This window comes from Mirounga angustirostris, unplaced genomic scaffold (genome assembly GCF_029215605.1).
Source record: "Mirounga angustirostris isolate CCGP_5_RB_7025 unplaced genomic scaffold, mMirAng1.0.hap1 SCAF_7, whole genome shotgun sequence".
In the NCBI taxonomy this organism is placed as follows: Eukaryota; Metazoa; Chordata; class Mammalia; order Carnivora; family Phocidae; genus Mirounga; species Mirounga angustirostris.
The window spans coordinates 21,795,355-21,812,343 of NW_026991715.1; the positions used below are offsets into that span (position 1 = coordinate 21,795,355).

Consider the following 16,989-nt stretch of genomic DNA (forward strand, 5'->3'; position numbering starts at 1 on the left):
GTCCAGGAATCACACCTCTGTGTGCTCTGGAAATAAAACCCATCTTCAGGTCTCAACCGTAGTGCTTAAAAACCTGGCCCCCCAGCCACTCGAGAGTCAGACCGTCCCTTCCCATCCCCCCTTCACCCACTCATCCTCAACTCTGTTTTCAGTTTGCCACTGGACACTGCTCTCTCCTTGCAAATTCAAAACAGAACATATAATTTACCACAATAAAAGTGTGTGTGTGTGTGTGTGTGTGTATGGAGATAGATGGATATTCATTATGCCATAATATCAACAAATATCCAGAAAGGATTCTTTATTTTTTTAAAGATTTATTTATTTATTCATCTATTTATTTATTTATTTAGTGAGCAGGGGGAGGGGCAAAGGGAGAGGGAGAGAATCTCAAGCAGACTACCCACTGAGCATGGAGCCCAAAGTGGGGGGGATTGATCTCATGACCCTGAGATCATGACTTGAGTTGAAATAAAAAATTGGACTCTTAACCGACTGAGCCACCCAGGAACCCCCCAGGAAGGATTCTCATAATTTTCAATTATTTCATAAATGTCCTCAATTCTTTATTTTTTTTTTTAAGATTTTATTTATTTATTTAAGAGAGAGAGCAAGAGTGGCATGAGGAGCAGAGGGAAAAGCAGACTCCCCGCTGAGCAAGAAGCCCGAAGCGGGGCTCCATCCCAGGACCCTGGGATCATGACCTGAGCCGAAGGCGGACGCTTAACTGACTGAGCCACACAGGCGCCCCTGTCCTTAATTCTTTAAAAAAACAAAACAATCGTGCGTTCTTTTTGTGATCGCGGGCCCTCTCTTACACAATTACATCTGGCTAACGTCTACATTTGGACCTGGGGATCCACTGCTGGGAGAAGCCATGCTAAGGCCAATAGGCAGGTTTTTGACCTGGGCCACTGACCGGGAGGGCTCACTCTCTTAGTAACCCCTCCCAAAATGGAGGACAAAGCTGCCCCGTCCCCATTCCTAGAGGAGGCACAGAAGCAAATGCCTGGTCATTTCAGAAGAACCATTTTTATCCCGGATTTCAGGAATCATGAGTTCAAAAATAACACAGCAATTCTCAGAGCAGCCTGATACAAGCTGAGCAATATTTTCATTGTAAAGGAAAAAGATCTCTTTTGCTTTCCTTCCTTTTTTTCTCTTTTCATTTCAGGAGACAAGAAGCCGATATATTGAATCATTCCTTTCATGAGGGACACCTGTCAGCCCTAGAGGACCTTCAGAAAACCTGAAGGAAGTTACAGACACTCTCCGTAAAAAGCTTGCATGCGCTGAAGCTAAAAGTACACATTTTCAGAGGAGTGGGGGATCAGGGACCCACCGTGGCCCCCGTGTGAAGAACCTTTGGCACGTTCAACCTTCATTGTCTGTGAGAGCCGTGCTGTGCACAGATGGAAGATACTAGAACACACTCAGCCGAGCAGAATGCACCCGACCATCTCCCTCTCCTCAACCTAAATACCCACTTCCTAATGCGTTTGTTTGCTGCTTGCCTGGCATTTTATTTTCTATTGTTTGGCCTTCACCACACAAGGCCTGGAGGGGATCTGTAGTGTGTCTCTCAGAGAACCAGCGCCGAAAGCCACATCCATGTAAGTCACAGGGATGAAAGGTACAGCACAGGGGAGTCAACAGTGTTGTGTGGTGAGAGATGGGTCTACAGACTTGTGGAATCACTCTGTTGTACTTCATCTGAAACTAAGTAGCCTTGTGTGTCAACCATAGTCAATAAAAAAACTAAACTAAACAAACGACAAACAAATAAATAAAAGGAAGCTGAGGGGACTAAAAAAAGACAATCGACGCCAAGGCAAAGCGCCAGACTCTGGAGCTTGGCTGGTGGGCGAATAAATTGGGCCACACAGTCTACAGGGCAATTTGGCGATCTACCAGGTGACTTAAAATTCTGCACATGTCTTGACCTAGCACTCCTGCTCCTGGAAATTTATCCTGAGGAAATAATCATGTGGGTGGTGCAGCCAAAAGGGTAGAGTCATAACAGTGGTTCTATAATGGAAAAATTAGAAATAAACTGTCTGACCATGTTGGAAATGTTAAACCAGCTCTGGGACTGCCATTACACAAAATAATATTCAGCCTTTATATCAGGTCGATAAAGGTTAGTGGTACTATTGGGATATATTTAATATATTAAGCAGGAAAAGCAGAGTCTGAAAGAGTTTCTAAATGATTCTATTTTGATAATATCTATTTTGCTAACATACCCTGAAATACTCTGCACAAAGTGGTTAACAATAATGCCTTGGATTCTATAATTATGGTTGGTTTTATATTTTGTCCCTTCTTCCCTTTGATTCTTATTATTTCTATCTGTATTTTTCTACAATTCATACATATTGCTTATACAATAAAGAAAAATAAGTGTGTTACAAACATGAGTACAGTCTGAGGATCCTCGATCATTCAGGTCAGTGGCCCAAAAAGACAGGAAAATTGGAAAGCAAGAGAGGTAGGCACCTGTCAAAATGAGCATCAACAGGAAAACTGAAACCAAGACACTTATCGCCACAGAGCAAAGCTTCAAGGTAGCAGCCAGTCCCCAAAAGGAGAAATTCCATGACGCACAGCGTCCATGGCAAGAACCAGAGAAGCCTGAGGTAACACTAACACCCACCAGTCCCCTCATTTTCTCCTTCTACTAAAGTGATTCTTGATATGGAAGATTTTCATACAAAGCTGATCATGAAATAAACCCAAGTTTCTAGAGCTTTATAAAAAGTGGCTCTAAAAGTCTTAGCCTGGCAAAAAGAAAATTTTTTATGTGCTCAGGCACATCCCTGCCCTAGTCCAAAGAAAACTGTCTCATGTGTAGATGAGAAATCTGTACCTTTTACCCTTTCCTACCTAAAGAAGATTAATAGCAGGATCCAACTTCTCTGTCAATGGTGCTTTTGAAAAAGGGACTTTGTTTCACATAAGAACATTTGAACTTGTTCCGTTGTAAGTGTGAGCACTTTTAACTCAGACACATGTTAAAATCTCAGAATAGGTTCCTTAGATTTGTGAGCCTCCATGATTTTTCCTACTATTATCTATGCTCCCAGTCTTATCTGCCTTTCCACAATCTAAGACCCATCTCCAAAGCATGGAATTCTTCAGGGATAAACCACAAACTCATCAATGACACTCTCATTTTTAAAAAAAAAATCCCAATTCTCTATTTGCATGACTCAAAGACTATCCTTTGTGACTGTATTAGCTGAGACCAAAACCTCAATGTTAAAATTACGGGTAGAATAATTTGACTTATATTTGGAGTTCCCATTTGACAAAAGTAATAAAAACTCAACTTTCATTTATTTGGAATTCCCTCCTTTTCATTGGTTGTATCTAAGTTTGGGGGGGGTTTATGTAAAGCCAAGGTCTTGAGAGGTGTGTTCCATGGTTCTTGGGTCATCATCCATAATGGTATCCCCCAGGCTACACCCAGCTGCCCCCCAAAGGCTGAGATCCGGAGTCACACCTGTGTGCATGCGTGGAAGTTCATCAACTTTGTGCCAATGGTTGTTTTCTCAAACCAAACACCAAGAGGTCTATCCAAATGGGATGAGTTCAGCGTGCTTTGGTGGTAGAGATGAGCATGGCTGCCTTCCAAACGTGATGAGTTCCGTGAATGAAAGAATCTCTAGCCTAGATGGAAAAAAAAAAAATCATTCCACAGATTCTACAACTGGAAACTAATTTTCTTTATCCAAGTATTTTTCCTAGGTCTTTTTATATTAAAGAAAAAAAGCTAGTTATAACTCATCTTCATTCAACTCTCTTAAACCTTCCAATTTTTTTTACATTTTAATGATTCTAAATTACATATTCTGGAGGATAATTAATTTAGACCTAGCATGTACTTATGTGGCATTAAATCACCCTGGTACAATATGCCACCTTCCCCAATGGATGCATTATCCCAGGGTTAACACTATCCTCTTCATAGGGTAATATTGTGCCTCTTTCCTCCTGTCAATCCAAGCTGTAGTAGGTGCTCCATAAACACAGGCCATCCTGTATCCCCTTGTGATGATGGCACATCCCTCCAAGAGCATGGGCACTGAACTGAGTGTTAGATTTGAAAACCAGCTCTGCCACTTAGTAACAAGGTAATCTTGACCAAATTACTTGTGTTCTCTACATCTTAATTTCCTCTTCTGTAGAATAGGGTAATAATAGTACCTGTCACATGGAGTTGTTTAAAGAATTAAATGATAGGGCACCTCGGTGGCTCAGTTGGTTAAGCGACTGCCTTCGGCTCAGGTCATGATCCTGGAGTCCCAGGATAGAGTCCCGCATCAGGCTCCCTGCTCAGCAGGGAGTCTGCTTCTCCCTCTGATCCTCCTCCCTCTCATGCTGTCTCTCATTCTCTCTCTCAAATAAATAAATAAAATCTTAAAAAAAAAAAGAATTAAATGATATAATGTACATCAAGCACACAGAAAAGTGTGTGATATGAATATAGGCCATTTTTAAGATTTCCATGAAATCAGGTCATAAATCAGATCATTCTGAAGTGAATCACGTTTTCTCACGCTACTGTCTGCAAGAGTGCTATGTACTTGTGTCGTTTTCTTAGGTTTTCGGTGGGGAAGGGGGTCATGTTTGTTTGTCTGCTTAGCGTCAAATGCCTAGTGGCTAAACCAGCAAAATCAAAATCAAAACAAAAATAAATTATGAAAATGTAAAAACCTTGTAATTAGACTCAAATTCTAGACTAGTACATCAACAAAACCTCTAATTCTGTAGATAAATAAAACTTCATCTTAAGAAATCTTACCACCAACATCCACTCTCCCAAGATAGCAATGCCCATATATACCAAGAGTGTCTAAATAGAGGCACCTGGGTGGCTCCATCGGTTGAGCATCGGACTCTTGACTTAGGCTCAGGTCATGATCCCAGGGTCCTGGGATCGGGCCCCACGTTGGGTTCTGCTCTCACGAGGAGTCTGCTGGTCCCTCTCCTTCCCTCTCTGTTCCTCCCTCTGTTTGCATTTTCTCTCTCTCTCAAATAAATAAATAAAATCCTTAAAAAAAAAAAAGTGTCTAAATATAAAAAGACCCATATAAAGGAAAAGTCAAAGAATTGTGCATGCCCTCACTTAATGGCACACTTCCAGAGGACAAGCCTCATGTATTCTGTAGACAGTGCAGGCAAAGAGAGCTTACCCTTCCAACAAAGACTCTAAGGAATTATAATTTGCAAGATATATTCCTTTGATACTGTGGATATTGACTCTTTCACAAATGCAAGTTACAATATTGGGGTTTTGTTCTTCTCAAACATCCCATGAAAAGGTCACCGATCAAGTACTCCTTAGCCAGGTAGCTAGATGCGTGTTGATTTAAAAATCCTTCTAAAGATAACTCTCTCTGCCGTGAAGAGGCCTTCTTAGCCCTGGGCGTTTCATTCATCATCCTTAGCTTTTGCTGAAAAAAAGTTGGCTTTTCACCTCTCTCTAAAGATCAAATCTACTGTGCTCAAGACAAATTGCTTCCTTCTTCGAGCCTTAAAAATATATGTTTACTTCTAAGTCCTAATGAAGATACATTACTTCAAAAGCCAAAAAGTAGAGGTCCCAGATACGCCTTCTGAGTGAATCCCAAGAAAGGTTGTTAGGTTGTGGGCGTAAGAGGTTTCTGCTGCCTTGAATCAATCCCTTAAAGTGTTCCTCCAAGGTCTCTGCAGTCGGTGCTAACCAGCAGCCTCAGAGGGTCAGAGAAGGGCCAGCTACTGGAAATGACTTGGACCCCTGACACAGCAACCGAACAATGAAATGATTCTTTTTCCCTTAAAGGAGGATAATCCTCCACTCTTTTCATACAATACGCTCAGAGGGGAAGACCAAAATAGAAGCGGAAAAATCTTTCCACAAAAGATGTAATAACAATTTTCTTTACTTGAGCCCATAGAAGGCAAGTGGTTAAGAGTATTCTACTGAACTAGGAGATACTCAGAGAGACATCAAGGTCCAGAAGAGTTCAAACGTCCTCCACTCAACTGAGAACAAACACATGACTTTGAAGGACAGACACCAGCTTCTTCTTTTCCCAGAACCTCAAAATGATGCACATTGCAGTCAGAGGTCTTTATGGAAAAACGAGGGGGGAATGAGGTGTGATGATCTTGAGCAATTTTCAAAAGAGCACTCAGCAAGACAGTGGCAGGTCAGGAAAACTGCTGTCCTGCCTCTGAGAGCTACATTTCATTTTCTCCAACACAAGAACTGATCCTGGGTGCCCAACTACTAGAGGACCACAGTTATACAAATGTTTCCTGTTAAGAAAACCAGCTGAAAATGTAATGTGGAAAAGCAAAATATCATCTCCACACACGTCTTAACTGTTCCTAAGATACTCCAGGCCACAACAACCTCTCCTGACTCTGGGATGCACAGATTCAGGTCCAGTGGTTTCCGACCTGGCTCCGTGGATGACCCTTTGGGGAGAACTTGGGAGAGTAAGAAGAGCCAGGTTAACTCTGCCTTTCTACCACAACTTCAACCAGCAAAGCTCTAAGCTTACCTGCTTCAAGGGGTCCATGATATTTAATTTTTTTAAACAATCGAAGCTAACCCTATACCTTCAAAAATGAAGGAACCAAAGCAAAGAGAAGTTACATAACCAGAAAGAAGTACTGTTGAAAGAATGAGTGGCAGAGGGGGGCGGAGCAAGATGACGGAGGAGTAGGAGTTCTGGATTTCGTCTCCTCTCGGGAATTCAGCTGGAGAGGGATCAAACCATTCTGAACACCTACAAACTCAACAGGAGATCGAAGAAAAGAAGAGCAACGACTCTCTCATCAGAAAAGCGACCACTTTCTGGAAGGTAGGACGTGCGGAGAAGTGAATCCGAGGCGATATTCGGGAGGATAGACGGCGGGGGAGGGGCCTCCGTCGGCCGCTTCTGGCAAGTGATAGAACCACGGAGCACAAAGTCGGAACTTTTAAAAGTCTGCTCCGCCGAGGGACGTCACTCTGGTGGCTAAGCGGGGGGTGGAACACTCCGGGACAGTGTGGTCTCAGGACCCTCGGGGTCACAGAAAGACCGGGGGTGCCTGAGTCTGACAGGGCTCCCAGGTAACGGAGCAGGGAAGCCGGCTGCAGAGACGGAGCCAAGGAGTGGGCTCTCAGCTTGGGGTGGCCATAAACCGTGATCCGCGGCCCAGTCGGGCCACTGCTCCTCCAGCAGGGACCCCACAAGCGGCAGATCCGGGGAGACTCCCCTTCCTCCCCCGGGAGGAGCCGCGTGGGAGTGCACCGCAGGGATCTGCTGGGTTTGGGGACTCCACCCGGGGTCGGGTGCCAGAGATAGAGGCGCGCGGTCACAGGCCAGGTGAGCACGGAGTGAAGCCGGAGACTGGGGAGACGGGAGTGACTGGCGGCTTTGCTCTGGGGGCTCACTGAGGAGTGGGGCCCCGAGTTCTCGGCTCCTCCGGGGCGGAGATTGGGAGGCCGCCGTTTTCACTCTCTGCCTCCAAAGCTGGACGGAAAGCTCGCAGGGAACAAAAGCCCCGGAGAGCAAACCCGAGCAGATGACTTAGCCGGGAGGGGGCAAGGGCGGGGCAATTCCGCCTCCGGCAGAGACATTTGGAAACCACGGCAACAGGCCCCTCCCCAGAAGATCAGCGAGAACAGCCAGCCAAGACCAAGTTTACCGATCAATGAGAACGGCAGAGCTCCAGCGCTAGGGGACTACTGCACATAGAATTCACGGCTTTTTTACCATGACTCTTTAGTCTTTCAAAGTTAATTTTTTTTAACTGTCTTTTTTTCTTTTCTTTTTTTTTTTTTGAATTTTTCTTTTTCCCTTTTTCAACCAATATCTTATTAATCCCTTTTTTAAAAAACATTTTTATTTTTCATTTTTAGAGTCATATTCTATTCCTTCATAGTAGTTCCCGTATTTTTGGCATATATATATATAAGTTGTTCTCTCTTTAAATTTTTGAGATAGTTTCTTCTAACAGATCAAAATATACCCTAAATCTCTAGTATATGGTTTTTTCTACTCCCCTGCCTGATCACATTCTATCCCTTTTTTTTCTTCTTTCTTTTTTTAAATCTTCTTCTTTCTTTTTTCAAACAACTTCTTATCAATTCCTTTTATAAAATTTTTTATAATTTCCATCTTTACAGTCATATTCCATCGCTTCATCATATCAACCCTTATTTTTGTACATATATAAGTTTTTCTTTCTTTAAAATTTTGGGAGGCACTTTCTTCTAACAGACCAAAATACACCCCAAATCTAGTGTGTGGCACTGATCTATATACCAGGCTGATCATATTTGATCACATTCTGGTTTTTTTTGTTGTTGTTGTTTATTTTTGTTTGTTTTTGTTTGTTTTTATCCTTATCTTTTTCTTTTTCTTTTTTTTCTTTTTCTTTTTTCTCTCTTTCCCTTTCTTTTCCCACTGCTTCAGGTCTTTTCTGATTTGTTTAGAGTATATTTTCTGGGGACGTTGTTACTCTGCTAGCATTTATTCTCTCATTAATCTATTCTCCTCTGCACAAAATGACAAGACAGAAAAAATCACCTCAACAAAAAGAACAAGAGGTAGTACCGACTGCCAGGGACCTACTCAATACCGACATTAGTACGATGTCAGATCTAGAGTTCAGAATCATCACTTTAAAGATACTAGCTGGGCTTGAAAAAAATATGGAAGTTATTAGAGAAGCCCTTTCTGGAGAAGTAAAAGAACTAAAATCTAACCAAGTCGAAATCAAAAAGGCTATTAATGAGGTGCAATCAAATATGAGGGCGCTAATGGATAAATGAGGCAGAAGAGAGAATCAGTGAGATAGAAGACCAAATGATGGAAAATAAAGAAGCTGAGAAAAAGAGAGATAAACTACTGGATCACGAGGGCAGAATTAGAGAGATAAGTGATACCATAAGACGAAACAACATTAGAGTAATTGGGATCCCAGAAGAAGAAGAAAGAGAGAGAGGGGCAGAAGGTATAATGGAGCAAATTATAGCAGAGAACTTCCCTAATTTGGGGAAGGAAACAGGTATCAAAATCCAGGAAGCACAGAACCCCTCTCAAAATCAATAAAAATAGGTCAACACCCCGACATCTAATAGTAAAACCTACGAGTCTCGGGCGCCTGGGTGGCTCAGTTGGTTGGGCGACTGCCTTCGGCTCGGGTCGTGATCCTGGAGTCCCAGGATAGAGTCCCGCATCGGGCTCCCTGCTCGGCGGGGAGTCTGCTTCTCCCTCTCCCGCTCCCCGCTCTTGTTCTCTCTCTCTCATTCTCTCTCTCAAATAAATAAATAAAATCTTAAAAAAAAAAAAACAAAAATTTACGAGTCTCATAGACAAAGAGAAAATCCTGAAAGCAGCTTGGAAGAAGAGATATGTAACCTAAAATGGTAGAAACATTAGATTGGCAACAGACCTATCCACAGAGACCTGGCAGGCCAGAAAGGACTGGCAGGATATATTCAGAGCACTAAATGAGAAAAGTATGCAGCCAAGAATACTATATCCAGCTAGGCTGTCATTGAAAATTGAAGGAGAGATAAAAAGCTTCCAGGACAAACAAAAACTAAAGGAATTTGCAAACACGAAACCAGCCCTACAAGAAATCTTGAAAGGAGTCCTCTAAGCAAAGAGAGACCCTAAAAGCAACATAGACCAGAAAGGAACACAGACAATATACGGTAACAGTCACCTTACAGGCAATACAATGGCACTAAATTCCTATCTTTTAATAGTTACCCTGAATGTAAATGGGCTAAATGCCCCAATCAAAAGACACAGGCTATCAGACTGGATTAAAAAACAAGATCCATCGATATGCTGTCTGCAAGAGATTCATTTTAGAACAAAAGACACCCCCAGATTGAAAGTAAGGGGGTGGAAACCATTTACCATGCTAATGGACACCAAAAGAAAGCTGGGGTGGCAATCCTTATATCAGACAAATTAGATTTTAAACCAAAGACTGTAATAAGAGATGAGGAAGGACATTATATCCTACTTAAAGGGTCTATCCAACAAGAAGATCTAACATTTGTAAATATCTATGCCCCTAACATGGGAGCAGCCAGTTATATAAGGCAATTAATAACAAAAGCAAAGAAACACATTGACAACAATACAATAATAGTGGGGGACTTTAACACCTCCCTCACTGAAATGGACAGATCGTCTAAGCAAAAGATCAACAAGGAAATAAAGACTTTAAATGACACACTGGACCAAATGGACTTCACAGACATATTCAGAACATTCCATCCCAAAGCAACGGAATACACATTCTTCTCTAGTCCCCATGGAACATTCTCCAGAATAGATCACATCCTAGGTCATAAATCAGGTCTCAACCGGTACCAAAAGATTGGGATCATTCCCTGCCTATTTTCAGACCACAGTGCTTTGAAACTAGAACTCAATCACAAGAGGAAAGTCAGAAAGAACTCAAATACATGGAGGCTAAAGAGCATCCTACTGAAGAATGAATGGGTCACCAGGAAATTAAAGAAGAATTTAAAAAATACATGGAAACCAATGAAAATGAAAACACAACTATTCAAAATCTTTGGGATGCAGCAGAGCAGTCCTAAGAGGAAAGTATATAGCAATACAAGCCTTTCTCAAGAAACAAGAAAGGTCTCAAGTAGACAACCTAACCCTACACCTAAAGGAGCTGGAGAAAGAACAGCAAATAAAGCCTAAACCCAGCAGGAGAAGAGAAATAATAAAGATCAGAGCGGAAATCAATGAAATAGAAACTAAAAGAACAGTAGAACAGATCAACGAAACTAGGAGCTGATTCTTTGAAAGAATTAACAAGATGGATAAACCCCTGGCCAGACTTATCAAAAAGAAAAGAGAAATGACCCAAATCAACAAAATCATGAATGAAAGAGGAGAGATCACAACCAACACCAAAGAAATACAAACAATTCTAAGAACATATTATGAGCAACTCTATGCCAGCAAATTCGATAACCTGGAAGAAATGGATGCATTCCTAGAGATGTATCAACTACCAAAACTGAACCAGGAAGAAATAGAAAACCTGAACAGACCTATAACCACTAAGGAAATTGAAGCAGTCATCAAAAATCTCCCAAAAAACAAAAGCCCAGGGCCAGATGGCTTCCCAGGGGAATTCTACCAAACATTTCAAGAAGAATTAATACCTATTCCTCTGAAACTGTTCCAAAAAATAGAAATGGAAGGAAAGCTTCCAAACTCATTTTATGAGGCCAGCATTACCTTGATCCCAAAACCAAAGACCCCATCAAAAAGGAGAATTACAGACCAATATCCCTGATGAACATGGATGCAAAAATTCTCACCAAAATACTAGCCAATAGGATCCAACAGTACATTAAAAGGATTATTCACCACGACCAAGTGGGATTTATCCCTGGGCTGCAAGGTTGGTTCAACATCTGCAAATCAATCAATGTGATACAATACATTAACAAAAGAAAGAACAAGAATCATATGATCCTCTCAATAGATGCAGAAAAAGCATGTGACAAAGTACAGCATCCTTTCTTGATCAAAACTCTTCAGAGTATAGGCATAGAGGGTACATACCTCAATATCATAAAAGCCATCTATGAAAAACCTACAGCGAATATCATTCTCAATGGGGAAAAACTGAGAGCTTTCCCCCTAAGGTCAGGAACATGGCGGGGATGTCCACTATCACCACTGCTATTCAACATAGTATTGGAAGTCCTAGCCACAGCAATCAGACAACAAAAAGAAATCAAAGGCATCCAAATCGGCAAAGAAGAAGTCAAACTCTCACTCTTTGCAGATGATATGTTACTTTATGTGGAAAACCCCAAAGACTCCACCCCAAAACTGCTAGAACTCATACAGGAATTCAGTAAAGTGGCAGGTTATAAAATCAATGCACAGAAGTCAGTGGCATTCCTATACACCAACAAGACAGAAGAAAGAGAAATTAAGGAGTCGATCCCATTTACAATTGCACCCAAAACCATAAGGTACCTAGGAATAAATCCAACCAAAGAGACAAAGGATCTGTACTCAGAAAACTATAAAATACTCATGAAAGAAATTGAGGAAGACACAAAGAAATGGAAAAACGTTCCATGCTCATGGATTGGAAGAACAAATATTGTGAAGATGTCAATGCTACCTAGAGCAATCTACACATTCAATGCAATCCCCATCAAAATACCATCCACTTTTTTCAAAGAAATGGAACAAATAATCCTAAAATTTGTATGGAACCAGGAAAGACCCCGCATAGCCAGAGGAATGTTGAAAAAGAAAAGCAAAGCTGGCGGCATCAGAATTCCAGACTTCCAGCTCTATTACAAAGCTGTCATCATCAAGACAGTATGGTACTGGCACAAAAACAGACACATAGATCAATGGAACAGAATAGAGAGCCCAGAAATGAACCCTCAACTCTATGGTCAACTAATCTTTGACAAAGCAGGAAAGAATGTCCAATGGAAAAAAGACAGTCTCTTCAACAAATGGTGTTGGGAAAATTGGATAGCCACATGCAGAAGAATGAAACTGGACCATTTCCTTACACCACACACAAAAACAGACTCCAAATGGTTGAAAGCCCTCAATGTGAGACAGGAGTCCATCAAAATCCTAAAGGAGAACACAGGCAGCAACCTCTTCGACCTCAGCCGAAGCAACTTCTTCCTAGAAAGTGATATGATACTTTATGTGGAAAACCCCAAAGGCAAGGCCAAAGGCAAGGGAAGCAAGGGCAAAAATGAACTATTGGGACTTCATCAAGATAAAAAGCTTTTGCAAAGCAAAGGGAACAGTCAACAAAACCAAAAGACAACTGACAGAATGGAAGAAGATATTTGCAAATGACATATCGGATAAAGGGCTAGTATCCAAAATCTATAAAGAACTCATCAAACTCAACACCCAAAGAACAAAGAATCCAATCAAGAAATGGGCAGAAGACATGAACAGACATTTTTCCAAAGAAGACATCCAAATGGTCATCCAAAAGACATATGAAAAAGTGCTCAATATTGCTCGGCATCAGGGAAATCCAAATCAAAACCTCAATGAGATACCACCTCACACCAGTCAGAATGGCTAAAATTAACAAGTCAGGAAATGACAGATGTTGGCGGGGATGTGGAGAAAGGGGAACCCTCCTACACTGTTGGTGGGAATGCAAGCTGGTGCAGCCACTCTGGAAAACAGTATGGAGGTTCCTCAAAAAGTTGAAAATAGAGCTACCATATGATCCAGCAATTGCACTACTGGGTATTTACCCCAAAGATACAAAAGTAGGGATCCAAAAGGGTACGTGCACCCCGATGTTTATAGCAGCAATGTCCACAATAGCCAAACTGTGGAAAGAGCCAAGATGTCTATCGACAGATGAATGGATAAAGATGATTTGGTATATATATACAATGGAATATTATGCAGCCATCAAAAAGAATGATATCTTGCCATTTGCAACGACGTGGATGGAACTGGAGGGTATTATGTTGAGCGAAATAAGTCAAACAGAGAAAGACATGTATCATATGACCTCACTGATATGAGGAATTCTTAATCTCTGGAAACAAACTGAGGGTTGCTGGAGTGGGAGGTGGGGTGGGAGGGATGGGGTGACTGGGTGATAGACACTGGGGAGGGTATGTGCTCTGGTAAGCGCTGTGAATTGTGCAAGACTGTTGAATCTCAGATCTGTACCTCTGAAACAAATAATGCAATATATGTTAAGAAAAAAAAAAAGAAGAAGAAGAAGAAGGTAGCAGGAGGGGAAGAATGAAGGGGGGGAAATCGGAGGGGTAGACGAACCATGAGAGACGATGGACTCTGAAAAACAAACTGAGGGTTCTAGAGGGGAGGGGGCTGGCAGGATGGGTTAGCCTGGTGATGGGTATTGAGGAGGGCACATTCTGCATGGAGCACTGGGTATTATGCACAAACAATGAATCATGGAACACTACATCTAAAACTAATGATGTAATGTATGGGGATTAACATAAGAATTAAAAAAAAAAAAAGTAGAGAAGAACGTTAGGGACCTCAGAGAGGGTCCAGTAAAAAACCCTGCTGAGGGGCGCCTGGGTGGCTCAGTCAGTTAAGCGTCTGCCTTCTGCTCAGGTCATGATCCCACGGTCCTGGGATCAAGCCCTGCCATCAGGCTCCCTGCTCCGTGGGAAGCCTGCTTCTCTTCCCTCTCTTGTCGTGTCTCTGTCAAATAAATAAAATCTTAAAAAAAAAAAAAAAAGAATGAGTAGCAGAGATCAATATGTAAACCAAGGCCTGAGATCTAAAAAACCAAAGGAGGTGAATTTAGTTCATCCAAGGACCCAGGAGGATGAGCACTTTCAAGAAATGATTCCTCATAAACACATATTACAAACCCAAGGTGGGCTTGGTTGACTTAATTTAATATTGGTCCCTCTTCCTTTGAACCTCATTTTCTTGTAACAGGAAATACAAAATGGCAGCATGACTACTAACCTTTTTCATCACAAATACATTTATCCCCCTGCAAATTACCTCAGTGATTGATTCTATTCCTTTTTTCTCTTTCTGTCCTAAATCCCTCCTCCTTCCCATAGCTACCTCTTCAAACCCCTACCCTTCTATGAGGTTTTCTTCTGAATCAGTAAAACCAGCTTGGCCCCACACAACGCCATGTAAGGTGTCTTATCCAAAAGCATCAATTCTATCAATCTTGCATCTGTGGGCAATTTTATTTTGTGAAACACACAGAAAAAGAATACTTACAAGGGGTAATATAAGACTATTAGTCCCCTTCATATAGTGGTAACAGTGGAACCAGACGACACAAGGAATCCTACAGCTGGAGGATTTAAGGACTGAAGAGTCCTTAAACAGGCCATTCAAACCACCACCACCACCTTCACAGAGCAACCTCCTTAGGCTCTGACAACAAGAAACAATTCGAAAAGCATCCAGAGATAAACTTTAACATGAACTTTAAATAAAACTGTTTGCATGTCTTCTCTTGTCAGTTCAGTAACCCCATTTCCACAGTCTGTGCTTGTATTTTTATTTTTCTATTTCTGTTTCTATTTTATTTGTGTCTTTTGACCCTTCTATATACTCCTCTTGGTTCTGCAAATCCCCCTCTCCTGAAATGCCAGACTATCCACTAGGTTTCAATAGGGTCTGAATAAGAAAAAGAAAACATTTTTCTAAGCTCCTCCATACTATATTCTTAATTGGGCATCTGAGTTGCTTTTTATCAAATTACCCAAAAGCCTACTAGCAAGTAAATATTATTGTTAATATTTTCATACAGTATATTCTCTGTCTTCTTTCTCTGTAGAGGTATGGATGGATCAATAGGGGGAGGGGGGTTTTCTGAATCGCATTGCTTGTATTTTTGTAAACTTTTTTACTCAACAATATCTTCTGAACATCTTTCTATATCATTAAAATTGATCAACATTATTGTTCTCATGCTCTTACGGTATTCCATCATCTACATGCCATAATTTATTTAAATCCAGGATGAATCCTGCCTTCTGAGAGGTTGCTTCTTTAGTCTGGTTCAAAGTGTTGATTATTCCAACAGTTCCTAAGTGGCCTTCCTGTCTGTTTTTCCCCCTATGGTGCATTATCCACATCACAGCTGACCTTACCCCCTCCTAAAACACAGGGAGGATCGTGCTACTCCCCTTTTTACAACCCTTCTACTACTCTTTAGTAAAATCCAAACTCCTTCCCAGGGCATCCAAGACCCTCCCAGAACCTAACCTGGGATTCTTGCTCCATTCCCAGCATCCCCATCTCTCCCAGCCCGTAACGTAACAGACTTCTCACCACTTCCTGCTCACTCTATGGAAACTCAAGCCTCTGTGCCTTCCTGTAATGTCCTTCCCCACCTGGTCCACATGGCTAATTCTCACTCCTCTTTTAAGATTCTCCTCCACAGCCTTTCGTGCCAAGAGCAGAGTTAGCTGCTTTCTTTTCTCTATGAAGCCATTTCTATATTTCTATACAATGGCATTCATCATATTGTATTATAATTTTTTATGTAAATATTTACCTCTCTCACAATCCTGGCTTTATCCCTAATGTTTTGTACGTTAACCTTCCTCAATAAATGTTTGTTGAGGTGAATTCAATCCCTCAACCTGTGGACCAGGCATACAATTGGATGGGATCAAACATTCAGTGCAGCTGAAGTTCTGAGTCCCAAGGATGAAGTGCATTTCCACCCCTACAGCTGTAGCCCTGACATCAGCAGCAATTGACATTGCTAATATACGTTTTCTCCACTAACTTCCAGCTTGTATGCAAGGGACAGAGTCTAAAGGATGGTATCACTAATAACATTTGAACTCTTTCTATTATAAGGAGGGAATGATGAATTCAGGCATTGTGTCCAACATCCCATGATAATCGAAAACTCTTGGAAGAGGTACACAATTCAGAGAGCCATCAATACTGTTACAGAAAACAATAAAAGTCAGGAAACAATATAGAGGTAACATTTAAATGTGAATACTGGCAAATGTGAAACATTTCATTAACTTTACCAGTCTTTATGACTTCCTTTTCTTTTCGTCTTCCAAGAAATAACACAGAACTTTCTGCTGAACAATCCACCAAGAAATATCAAATGACTTAGTCTTAGACGGTGTTTTCAGGAAACAAAAGAGAGAGAGAGAGATGTCTAGACAACATTGGTTTCGGTGATATCAATATTTAGTTTCTAGTTTCCTCTTAGGCTTAGTGAAGCATGACAATTGTTTTTTCAATAAAATACAGTCCTACAGCACTGCAATACTAATCGTGTGGTGTTCTGCGTTGCTTTGTTCCGTTCTCGTGCTGTTCCTAATTGCCACTGATTTATTGGATGCTTGGCCTCCTAAGCATGTTCATATGGACACTGAAACCCAATGAAATCAAAATCAACGCTGTGATAACGTGAGTCTGAAAAACATATAAATGTTGCCAACTTAATGATCCT

The 16,989-nt window shown here is 41.3% G+C and overlaps 1 long non-coding RNA gene across 17 annotated transcripts in view; it reads right to left on the reverse strand.

The window, feature by feature from the left end:
* LOC123855860 (uncharacterized) overlaps window positions 1–16,989 on the reverse strand; it is a 456,844-nt gene that overhangs the window by 376,244 nt on the left and 63,611 nt on the right. For all 17 annotated transcript variants that reach the window (XR_010412982.1, XR_010412973.1, XR_010412969.1 and 14 more), the window contains exon 2: window positions 3,506–3,672. This is a non-coding gene — a long non-coding RNA (uncharacterized LOC123855860). The remainder of the gene's footprint in view (window positions 1–3,505; window positions 3,673–16,989) is intronic.